A 12,978-nucleotide genomic window follows, 5' to 3' on the forward strand; every position below is an offset into this window, starting at 1 on the left:
CAGGAACAATTAAGCTTCTAATATCAATGATATTCATTATGTTTTGGCAAAAAGAGAAGCTTCAGGATCAGTCTGAGAATGATCTCTGGTTTAATCGCAACATTCTCCTCATGAACAAGAATAAATGCAAAAGCACTTATTTCATTAAGTCAACCATATACAAGACAAAGAAGCACTTTATCATGGTTTTAACTCATAAGATCACAACAGTTCATGAACAATTAAGGCAAGGAATAATTGGAAGAAAAGTGACTTTCCTCTTTGGACAAAGTTAATGATCAAGCATGTGCAACATGATAATTTCTCAAGGCATCATCTCATCAGGTGTATCAAGAGTGTTTAGACAAGAATTACATAGACCAATAAGGATGAGACAACACACATTCAACTCATAATTGTCATGTACCTTCAATGTCATTATTTAATGAACATTCTCCAAGAGATTAATTTTTAATCAAGAAAAGAAAGTACATGGAAAGGACAAGTGAATAGTTACACAAGGACATCACAGCTGCATTCCTTCCACATTACATCTGGTCACAGTTCTGCATCATTCTGTAACGACCCAAAATTTAGTATTCGTTATTTAATTATTTTATTACGCGAGGGCGTGATTTATAATTAAATTATTAAGCGGCGAATAATCATTTAGCGAGAACGTAAGTTAATGAGCGAGAAGTTATGTTGTTTGGGCCTTTGGGCGTGGGATAGGCATTGGGCCTAAGCCAAGTGGGCTTGGATCCATGAGAACAATGGGAGCTCTATAAGTAGCCAAGTCAAACCATGAATAGTCTCATAAGTTACAATTCTTGAGAAAGAGCAAGAGGAGGAGCTCATGAGGGAGAGGGAGAGCTCGTGGGAGAGAAAGAGAAGAGCAAGCTTGTGGATTCGTCGAGCTAAGGTACGAGAGTTAGATTACATATTCGTGAGTGATTCGAAAGAGGGGAGGATGTCGATTCCTCCATTCCCAAACTCTTTCCACTCTATTTTCTTGTGGGTTTGGTGGGTGATTTTCTTAATGGAAAATGGATTCTTTTGATCCTAACATGTGTAGTGAACTCATGGTAGATGAGGTAAACAACTTTGGGGAGTTGAAAGTGGGTATATGTAGATGTTTGATCAATGATTTGCATGTTTTGTTAAACTTGCTTAAAATGCAAGAAATTGGTATGAATTTGTAAGTGTGATGTATGTGGGTGTTTGTGAGTGTTAATTAATGTTCATAGATACCATATATGCTTGAATTAGCTGTTTATAAGAATTTATAACATGTCTAGATGGATTTTTGAGTGGATTCAATGTTAAACCGCCTTAGAGAAACTCAAGAACAGATATTTTTCTGGTGTAGTTCGCTAAGCGACCAGGAGTTCGCTGTAGCGAACATGTTCGCTGAAGCTCGCCAATGCTCGCCATGAGCAGGTGACTTCCTGGTGAGGTTCGCCATGTCTCGCTAAGCCCTCGCTTAGCGAAGGCCTCTGTGACAGCAATTTTTGTTGATGTTCGTAAGTGTAATTAGACACTTGTAACATGGTTTAAGGGTGTCCTTACATGATTATTGATACATGTTGATACTGTTAATACTTATTGTTAATCGTTATATGATTGATAAACGTGTATGCAATAAGTTGTAGCTTAAAGTGAGCAATGTGATGTTTTAGCATTAATTTGCAATGTTAAGGAAATGATGTGTGTTTTATGACATAAGTGTAAATGAAACTTTATGTGTATAAAAATGGTTATGCAGATAATTATCATGTGAATAATTATGATTTGAGTGATAGGATATTGTGTTATCCTAATGTGTTAGATGTTGGAATTGTGTTTCCGCATCAGTGAATGAATAGCTTCGAGCTAGATAGCGTCATGTATTTGATGTGTTTAAAAGTAATCATGCATTCATGAATAATTGTGTTATGGGAATCATGTGAATTCCAATAATTGATGAAAATGGACTATGTTTATGAAAAGTGGCCGAAGATGGGATTATGTTATCCGAGATCTGGAGCCCATATCCAAACATGATATAAAACTGTGTGACTCCTCTTTATGGGAGAGATGGTTGATGATAACCATATCCTACATGATATAAAACTGTATTTGAGCTTATCCAAGGGAGATAAGGTGGTTCGGTAAGTTCCGACGCATCCAACATGATGTAAAACTGTTAGTTCATCTTAAATGGGGTGACGAGCATCCTGCATGATGTAAAACTGACAGCATCCTGCATGATGTAAAACTGATGTAGAGTCCGTGCATGACTATAATCTGAACAGTCCGTACATGACTATAATCTGAACAGTCCGTACATGACTATAATCTGAACAGTCCGTCATGACTGAAATCTGAACAACGTGGAAATGGTACCACATGCATTAGTCGTGTCTAGGGATGACATGACATTGGATAATTGGCATTAGATGCATTAGGGTAAATGCACATGTATTTGATAATTGTTAAGTGACATTATCTGATTGGATTGTAATGTGTTTTCCGTATGTGTTAAGCTTTGGTATTTACTAATTGTTTAATACTATGATTGTTGCCATGTCTTGGTATGTGAGCAGAGTCCGTCATGACTATAAAATGAACAAGTGTAGAGTCCGTCATGACTATAAAATGAACAAGTGTAGAGTCCGTCATGACTATAAAATGAACACTTTGGTAGTGTCCGAGAAGATGTGAAACTATATGATTGGTGTGTTTGTAAATGAATGATTAATTGGTAGTCGTATTTGACGATGTATGTGCGTGAGTTAGAAATGTATGATAGCGTGTGAAGTGTGTAGTATACTACTCACACTTATACTTATGTTTATGTTTTCTAACTCTCTGCTATGTGTAATTGCTGGACCTTTGGGGGTCCAGGTTGACAGGTTATGTGTTAGCCTCGTCCGAGTGCAATGGTGAAGCTCTGCTCTGATTGAGACACAGGAAAAAGGGGTTTTTATATGTATATGCATGTAGTCCTCTTAGTATACTCTGTTGGTCTTAAGCTTTCATTTGAAAAGTATCTGTTTTGTATAACTAATAACGCATCGTTCGGTGCGAGGTTTTGTTTTTAGTTCATTCGGATATTTTACTAGATAAATGTATTAGTATTATCTTCGAATGGAGTTTGTAATATTCAAACCAGCGCTTTATAAATCAGATTTTCAATTTTTCCGCTGCGTATTTTCGAAAAAGATTTTATAAAGGCAGAGTTAATTAAATAACGGGTTTGGGTGTTACACATTCTCCATTTGAAGATCAAGTGTAAAAATCGCCCAGATTGGAGAACACTCTCAGAATGATGCTGAGAATGACTGTCCTTTGCTTTTGAAGTTGCAAGCTCATCTACAGCTGGCCAAAACGTGCCTAAATGGTCTATAATGGATATACTTGGTGAGGAAGCAAGTAACAACTATCTACAGCCCATTGCAAGCTGTCATTATGGCCCTTTTGTTTGAAAATATGAAGAACAGCAGGGAGAACGTTCTGAGAAAGAACAGTCTGAGCTTATCCACTCAGCAATTCAGCATGAGCTGTCTATTTTGAATCAACTAGCCGTTGGAGAACTTCCTTTGGGACCAAGGAACTGAAGACTCAAGGTTCAACTATAAAAGGAAGGCTTTGGCAACATTGAAGAGCAAGAGTTTAATCTACAACAATCAATCTACTTGTATTTGTGATACAAGTTTTCAAGCTCTTCTTTAAAGATCTCTTTCACTCCATATATTGTAATATCATACTAGGATCAGTATTCATTTTGAGTGAACAAAGAGAGATTTTATTGTAACTAGCTTTTCAACTTAGTTTGAGTGAGAAAGCTTTAGATCCAAACCATTATCCAAATTGTAAAAGATTGGCTCAATTCAATACGTAACTATTGATTGAGTGACACCTCATAAAGTCTAGGAAGACTTAGGTAGATCAAGCAAGTGAAGCTTGGAAGATTGTGATCTTGGATTAGATCAAAGAAGAAGTGTATCTTGAGATCGGTAGAATCTCTTAGTGGACAATCTCACAGGAGCATGGGGACTACAGTAGCCCATACTATTAAGGGGTGAACCAGGATAAAATTATTGTGTCTCTTCTCTCCCTTAAACTCATATTAATTTTATGCAAACACTAACACACACAAATCACTTATTGTTTTTGTTTGCAGCTCAGAGATCGTTCTAAGATCATTCTCCTAACTTATATTATTTATTCTGAGATCATTCTAACGTATGTTTTGATATCTAATTTTTAAAAGGACAATTTTTAAAGGTTCACAATTCAAACCCCCCCTTTCTTGTGAAAAACTTTGCTACTTCAAAGTGTGGATGATTTATTTCTGGAAATAATGAATTCTTTTTGGCATTTTCATTGTTCCAAAAAATGCACACAATTTGTTTGCTTCAAGAGTCTCATATCTTTAGTAAAAAAAAAAAGTCTCTTATCTCCATGTTAGCAAATTAAAGTGAACACAAATTGTAGAAAATGCTTTAACTTTTAACATAGTAAATAGGTCTCAGCTACTTAGTGTGTAAATTGCATCGGTAATACAACAAAGGAAATACAAGGAGCGTTTGTTTATAGTATAAAATTTGTGTATTTGGAACAAGAGACGTTAGTACACAAATGAAGTATGCACATACCTTAAAAGACCTCGGTATCGTCTACATATGAAATGCCGATAAGATATTCAAGGCCCAATAGCAAATTTGATATACTCTCTTGAGTGGATTCCAAGATGCGGATGTGAACCTGCATAAATAAAAGGCTGTCAGAATAATGATACCAGAGAGCAAAACACCCAACAAGCAAACCCAAAAAAGCAGGATTTATTCTTGAATAAGTCTCAGGTACAATATAGTCAACAATGCAGCTTTAAGGAACCAGCCTTATCAATGTCACATTCTTACACAGTTCAATCATGTTGTTTGATGATAATATATATTCACAAAATAAAATTCAATATAGACAAAAAAAAAAAAAAAAAACTTATAAAATGAGGTGAAGAACAGTGCCAGGTTAGACAAACACCTAACGATTAACTAAGCAAATTAAGATCTTGTTTCAATATAAAAATAAAATAAAAACACCAACTTGTTCTTCAGTAGAGCCATTTGTGGTAGGCGGGAGAATGCTCTACATTAAACATTACATTATCACAAAGTCAGCCAGAATTCTCAAAGTAGAAAATCAAATGAATAAGAATGCAGTACATGTTACAAAAATGAGACCAACCTGCAATTGACCCACGAATATGTCATACATCTTGACATACTGCACATCATAAAAACTCCAAAATTGAACGGATAACACTTGGAAACATAACTTAGAACTTAACGGTTGGAACATACTGTTAAACGTTGCAATGTTAGGTTCCGATATGCCAGAACCGGGAAAAACTTTAGAAGTGTCTGATCACGGTCGTTTCGTGACCAAAATAATTTTAAAATAAGTAGTACAAGGTAGTGACCTTGGTCGTTTCGCAAGGACTCACGATCGGTTTAACAATATTAGAATGAATTTAAAGGTTGCAATTTGGGGTATTTTTGTTTGTGGAAGCAATAACAGAGATTACGAATTTAATTAATATAAAAGCAATCAATCCATTGGTTTTAGGCAACTTTGTTTATCATCTATCATAGGTTCTTATATGAATATTCATACAGTTTATGCTTCGGCTGATTATAGAACTAATTTAACAAGCGAAAATCAGTTTTATAACGAATTCGTTGATTAAGCACCAGCGTGTTCGACTAACTATGGCGATGATCAAGCGTCACCAATAACACAGTTAAAAATCATAACAATAATTCGGCAGCCCTATTTTGCAAGCGAAAATAATATAACAATTTCCTATTCAGATTAATTTGAACAAGCGTGAATTAATTTGAATAGTCTCAATGCTATGAACGTGAAACAAAATAATTAAGCATCAATTGCATCAACTCATACACAAAAGAGAGACAAGAAAATTGATATATGATAAGCATAAACATAACGATTTGCTATTAAAACCGAACCTCAAGATTCGAGAACAAAGTTCCTTACACCAATGGATCAATAGAAGTTTAGTTCTCCATGGAAGATGACGGCTGCTCTAGGGTTTGAATATTTCGTGAACAGTGAATGATTAACCCTAGCTGCCTTTTTTTCGGTTTAAATAATACATGGAACGGGCCTTAAAACAATTGGGCCGAAAAATATAAAGTTGTGCTGAATTAAATTCGTCTGGAACATAAACGCAATTATTTGACACACTTGCGCTCCGAACTGGGTTTTGGCCTCAACATGAAAGTCGTAGCTCTTGATCTCAGCTTTCCAACGCATCTTCCCGCGCCTCAATCCGATATTTGTAACTCCAGTTATGACCTGCGGACCGGAAGGGTGTCAAAGTGCTATTTATTCATAAATTAAGTGCGAAAATAAAATAGAGTTAGAAATAATAAAAAACACCTTAAAATAGTGAAAATAGTAAATTAAACCATAGGAATACACTAGTACAATAGTAGAAGAATGTGCATTAAAATGCACTGATCAAATTCCCCCACACTTGAACTTTTGCACTCCGAGCAAAACTCAAATGAAAAATTTAAAAACAAATCACAAGCAGTCAACATATTCCAGGTTTCAAGCTTCAAACCTTGGGTCAAAATTCAAAGATTGGCACAATTCTTATCTATCAACTTTCAATAATAATCTTGCGTGTGTGTGTACTGTCTCCCACGGTCAACCAAAGTAATGTCAAGATCCCTCTCTGAAACTACCATTCTAGATGCTAAGTTGTCATTCTTTTCCTATAATTTTGGATTTAACCAGAATTTCAGACTAGGGGGGGCTATTTCTTTTCAAGAGATCAAAAGCTTTTCAACATCAACTCAGGGGCAACTACCTTCAAGCTTTATTATAGTTTATTATTATTTATTGTTTTTAAGCTTTAGGTACTACTCCACCTTTTCACCTGACGGGATCTTACTTGTAATAAGTCCAACCTGTTACTCAGAGTAGAGCATCCTACACAGCACTTGTTCCTCCAGTTTCGGGCACAGGAACTTGTTCCTCCAGTTTCGGGCACAGGAACTTATTATATTCATTAGTTTTAGCTCTTAAACAGTTTCCCTTTTTCTCAATTAATAGCAATGATCGGTCTATCTGTTACTCTAGCCTTTCCCCCACACTTAGTTCTAATCATACCTCCATTATATTCAAATTAGAGAACTTAGTCTAAAGAATAAATATTTCAGAGATTTATCTAGACATTACTATAAGTTTGACAGTGTTCAAGCAGTTGTGCATTAAGTTGCAAAGACTATCATGTCAAGTATCAAAACAAAAAACTCCAAAAATTTCACTGACCCTACAGCTATCTGCCCTAGCCTTAGAACATGTGACTACTCATGATGATTTATTTTATTATTATTATTATTATTTTTTTTAAAAAAAACACAAAAATGTAAATGTAAATGTAAAATGTCCCTCCCCCACACTTAAATCAGACATTGTCCGCAATGTAACCTAAACATAAAGTGAGAGTAAAGGAAGGAACACACCCGAGGGGCTAAGGTGTAGCGGCTGGTGCTGGTGCTTCTATGTCTGGTGGTTTTGGTGGAAGCCCTTCCACACTTTTATGGAGCAGCTTCAACCGCTGTCCTTTTGCTTTGAAAACCTTGCCAGTACCTGTACTTTTAATTTCTATAGCACCAGAAGGAAAAACATTAGTCACGACAAAGGGGCCAATCCACTTGGATCGAAACTTACCAACCATATCTTTCAGGCGAGACTTAAACAGCAAGACTTTTTGGCCAACAAAAAATTTCTTTTTGGAAATCATCTTATCATGGAAGTGCGTAGTCTTTTCTTTATCATGGGAGTGTTTGGTTGGGGCAGCCGGAATGTCAAGAACTTTAACCGTACAGACCGCCTCATTGACAACAACTTCACCTGTATGAATGTTATTATCCTGCAAATCAGATTCAATCTTAGCACAAACAGAGCAAAGGTTAGTGTTAGTAACTAAATCCATATAAAAAACAGAATGTTCTTCCACGGGATGTTTCATGGCATCAAAAATGTTAAACTTAGCGACAATGTCGCCAAACTCCATGGACATGGTTCCATCATAAACATCAACTTTTGTTCTTGCCGTTCTCATGAATGGTCGGCCTAGAATGATGGGTGCCCTGCTGGAATTAGTTTCGCCCTCCATGTCTAGAATGTAGAAATCTGCAGGAAGAATCAAGTCATTAACTTGCACCAGGACATCTTCTACCTTCCCAGCAGGGCGGGCATTGCTCCTATTTGCTAATTGCACGATTAAACCAGTAGGCTGCAAAGGACCAAGATCAAGGTTATTATAAATAGAAGTAGGCATAACATTAATACCTGCTCCCATATCAAGCATACAATTTTCAAACTTGCGATCCCCAATGGAACAGGGAATAGCAAAAACTCCTGGATCATCACACTTTTCTGGCATGGTCTGACTGATAACTGAGACATTAGCTGAGGAACCAGTTTTGGGCTGAATGAAAGCAGAAACATTTTGTCCCAAACTGATTCTCTCATTTTCCTTCAACTTCCTCTTGTGTGTGCACAAGTCTTTCAGGAATTTTCCATATTTAGGAATCTGTTTAATTGCATCAAGGAGAGGAATGTTAACCGCACATTTTCTGAATACATCTAAAATCTCCTTGTCTTTCTCAACTGTCTTCTTGATATTTTTCTGCACCCTTTGAGGAAAAGGAATTGGTGGCACATATACTCTTTCTTTTTCGGGTTCGGTCTCAATTGTAACAGAAGGAGGTTCAGGAGCAGATGATGATGCAACGGTTTTCTTCTTCTTTTTCTCTGGAGCTGGTTCTGACACTCTTTCGGATCTCAAAGTAATTGCACTCACATTCACATTCGGATTCGGCACTGTTTGTGCAGGAAGGTTACCCGAGCCTTGAGCTTGTAGTTGGCCTATTGCATTGGCCATTTGTCCCATCTGCGTTGTCAGGTTCTGAATGCTAGCATCTGTTCGTTGTGCCAGTTGCTTGACAAGGTCTTCCAGTGAAGAAGTGGCTGGTGGGGCAGCAGGGGCTGCAGCTTGTGATTGATTCCCATATTGGAGGTTTTGATGATTCCTCCAACTAGGGTGATATTTGTTGGTGGAGAGGTCAGGATTGTTGTACCTGTTTTGATTGTAAAGGGCTGCTGCTGCTGCATATGCTTGAGGAAGCTCAGTTATTGTTTCATCTTGTAGAATGGGGCATGTATCAGTCGGGTGCTCAGAAGAAGTACAAATACCACACACTTTTGCTGGTTGAGCTTTGCTAACTGCCAACTTTTTCACCAAGGAAGTAAGTTCATCAATTCTAGCATCAAACTTGGTTTCGAGCGCCTTGATGGAGGAAGAGGAAGACTGAATCTCATTCACACTTGCATAATTATTTCTAGTTGTAAACTGTTGCGAGTTGAGTGACATGTTTTCGATCAAGGCCTTTGCAGCAACTGGAGTTTTATCAACAAGTGCTCCACCACTTGCAGCATCCAAAATGTTTCGATCCATTGGTAGCAACCCTTCATAGAAAGGTTGGATGAGTAATTGCTCGGTGATCTGGTGTTGGGGACAACTGGAAACTAGATGTTTGAATCTTTCCCAGTACTCTGCCAATGATTCGTTTCCTTGCCTAATGCCGCATATTTCTTTTCTGATTGATGCTGCTCTAGAAGCGGGAAAGTATCTCTCTAGAAAGACCTTCTTCAGATCATTCCAAGTTGAAACAGAATTTGGCTCAAGGTAGTAGAGCCAGTCTTTAGCAGCACCTTGTAACGAGAATGGAAAGGCTCTCAACTTGATGTGGTCTTCCGTGATACCTTCGGGCCTCAATGGTGTGGAGCACACAACCTGAAATTCCTTTAAATGCTTGTGCGGGTCCTCACCTGCAAGACCATTAAACCTTGGCAACAAGTGTATTAAACCAGATTTTAGTTCAAAAGGTACATCAACTTCAGCATATTCGATACATAAACCATTGTAATTAACATCAGGAGCAGCAAGCTGCCTCAATGTTTGTTCAGCAGCCATGTTTTGATGTTCAAGTTCAGAATCAGAATTAAATAAGTTATGGAAATAGTCAGACTCAGAATCAGATATAGTGTTAGAATCAATGTTATCGGAATGCACGCTATTAGCTCGGTTGAGCCTTTTGCGTGCGTGGAGTGTTCTTTCTATCTCAGGGTCAGGAAGCTCTAATTGGGACTGTCCAGCAGACTTGGTCATGCAAGAGGTGATAAACAACAATTACGGTAATTCCAACTATGTCCCTACAACGAAAATAGGTGAGTAAAATAGAAAGCAGGTCAAACTGAATGAGAAAAAATCTAAAAATACCACGAAAATTCTAAAATAAAGATGACACAAATTTTTTTGGATTTTTTTGAAAATACGAAATCAGCAAAAAATTAAAATAAAATAGAAAAACAAGGAATTTGGGGCTGAGAGGGTGGTGTCCCGTTATTTAGGGGACTTTGAACCCTGATTTTTTTCTGAGGGAATGGGATGGTAAAAAAGCAGAACAGACGCAAAATCAGCCCTAAATCGTCTCTTAATTTTTTTATACGGCAGACACGCAATAACAAAAGAAACAAGTAATTCTAGCAATTCTAATACTGAATAACACAATTATGAGTCCCCGGCAACGGCGCCAATTTGATCACGGTCGTTTCGTGACCAAAATAATTTTAAAATAAGTAGTACAAGGTAGTGACCTTGGTCGTTTCGCAAGGACTCACGATCGGTTTAACAATATTAGAATGAATTTAAAGGTTGCAATTTGGGGTATTTTTGTTTGTGGAAGCAATAACAGAGATTACGAATTTAATTAATATAAAAGCAATCAATCCATTGGTTTTAGGCAACTTTGTTTATCATCTATCATAGGTTCTTATATGAATATTCATACAGTTTATGCTTCGGCTGATTATAGAACTAATTTAACAAGCGAAAATCAGTTTTATAACGAATTCGTTGATTAAGCACCAGCGTGTTCGACTAACTATGGCGATGATCAAGCGTCACCAATAACACAGTTAAAAATCATAACAATAATTCGGCAGCCCTATTTTGCAAGCGAAAATAATATAACAATTTCCTATTCAGATTAATTTGAACAAGCGTGAATTAATTTGAATAGTCTCAATGCTATGAACGTGAAACAAAATAATTAAGCATCAATTGCATCAACTCATACACAAAAGAGAGACAAGAAAATTGATATATGATAAGCATAAACATAACGATTTGCTATTAAAACCGAACCTCAAGATTCGAGAACAAAGTTCCTTACACCAATGGATCAATAGAAGTTTAGTTCTCCATGGAAGATGACGGCTGCTCTAGGGTTTGAATATTTCGTGAACAGTGAATGATTAACCCTAGCTGCCTTTTTTTCGGTTTAAATAATACATGGAACGGGCCTTAAAACAATTGGGCCGAAAAATATAAAGTTGTGCTGAATTAAATTCGTCTGGAACATAAACGCAATTATTTGACACACTTGCGCTCCGAACTGGGTTTTGGCCTCAACATGAAAGTCGTAGCTCTTGATCTCAGCTTTCCAACGCATCTTCCCGCGCCTCAATCCGATATTTGTAACTCCAGTTATGACCTGCGGACCGGAAGGGTGTCAAAGTGCTATTTATTCATAAATTAAGTGCGAAAATAAAATAGAGTTAGAAATAATAAAAAACACCTTAAAATAGTGAAAATAGTAAATTAAACCATAGGAATACACTAGTACAATAGTAGAAGAATGTGCATTAAAATGCACTGATCAGTGTCTCAAGCTGCGATGTCAGCAAAAGTTAAAAGATTTCAGTAGTGACTTCCTCAACAACAAATTCATTTTGAACAGAAGAAGAACCTACCGACGGTGATTCAAATATATAAGCCAAGGGAATCCATGATAAGAAGGCATGTAATGTGGTCAGTGTAGCGCGTATGAGCTCGGCCCTTTGGGATGCTGATAGCACATATAGGCATAACTCATGTATGAGTTGAAATTCACTGCAAACAACCAAGTATAATTCTCAACAAAATATAGACACTTCGTATAAAGTAAATGTAGATAAATAACAATCAGTAAGCAAATACATGACCATCCATTGCATGCATGTTAAAGAGTGTTAGATATAAAACTATTCCCAAGGTTCCACCTAATAACTTGGGCTTTCAGGATAGTTATAACAAAGGAGTCCGAGATGAACAGACATATCAGATGCAAAAAGGATAATGCTAAAATTCAACAACGAAATTATGAGCACAATTGTTTCCAGATCATAAACAAAAATAATTAAGCCAATAAGTAGATACAGGTTAAAATCCTACAACCAGCATCTCCGCTAACGCCTAGCAGGGATAAGGCTCTGTGCATCTACCCTACCAAGACAGATAAACATGTTACATGCATTACTTTCACATCCTTGGAAAATGTCAAACCCATCATCATAGTTTTCTAAGCCTAATCTCTGGAGTAAGGTGAGTAATTGAAATCCTAATTGTCACAACAACTGCTTCCTGCAGAAGTCAAATGAAAAAGATCAGTTATCTACATATCAAACAATTAATTAAATTATGTACAACAAATACATATCAAACAAGTAATGTTACCAGACCAAGCTTTTTTCAAGGAACTAATAAGCTTTGAATGGCTGAAAAGATGTCCTTCAGCAATTCTATCGGCGGTAGGTCCCATTTCATGAACAAATTTGCTGAAAGTCAAATCAGAAGATGCATCAATGTGATTACTTCATTTCTTTGTAGCAGCATCTGAAAGACCAACAAGTGCAACGTCAGTTGCGTTCTATTGTTCTAGCAAGCAGATATAAATAGGCGTGCAAATGCGATGTTTTGAAAAGAGAAGAATAGAAAAGAAACAGAGAAGCTATATCAAATTCTTCTTACCTGATGAATATTCATTTTTGTTCTAATTGCTACTATTTGATAAATAATTAATACGTATG

At 36.8% G+C, this 12,978-nt stretch overlaps 1 pseudogene; it reads right to left on the reverse strand.

Annotated features, from left to right (window-relative positions):
- LOC123896149 overlaps positions 1-12,978 on the reverse strand; it is a 99,520-nt pseudogene that overhangs the window by 13,314 nt on the left and 73,228 nt on the right.

Source organism: Trifolium pratense, linkage group LG7 (genome assembly GCF_020283565.1).
Source record: "Trifolium pratense cultivar HEN17-A07 linkage group LG7, ARS_RC_1.1, whole genome shotgun sequence".
NCBI lineage: Eukaryota > Viridiplantae > Streptophyta > Magnoliopsida > Fabales > Fabaceae > Trifolium > Trifolium pratense.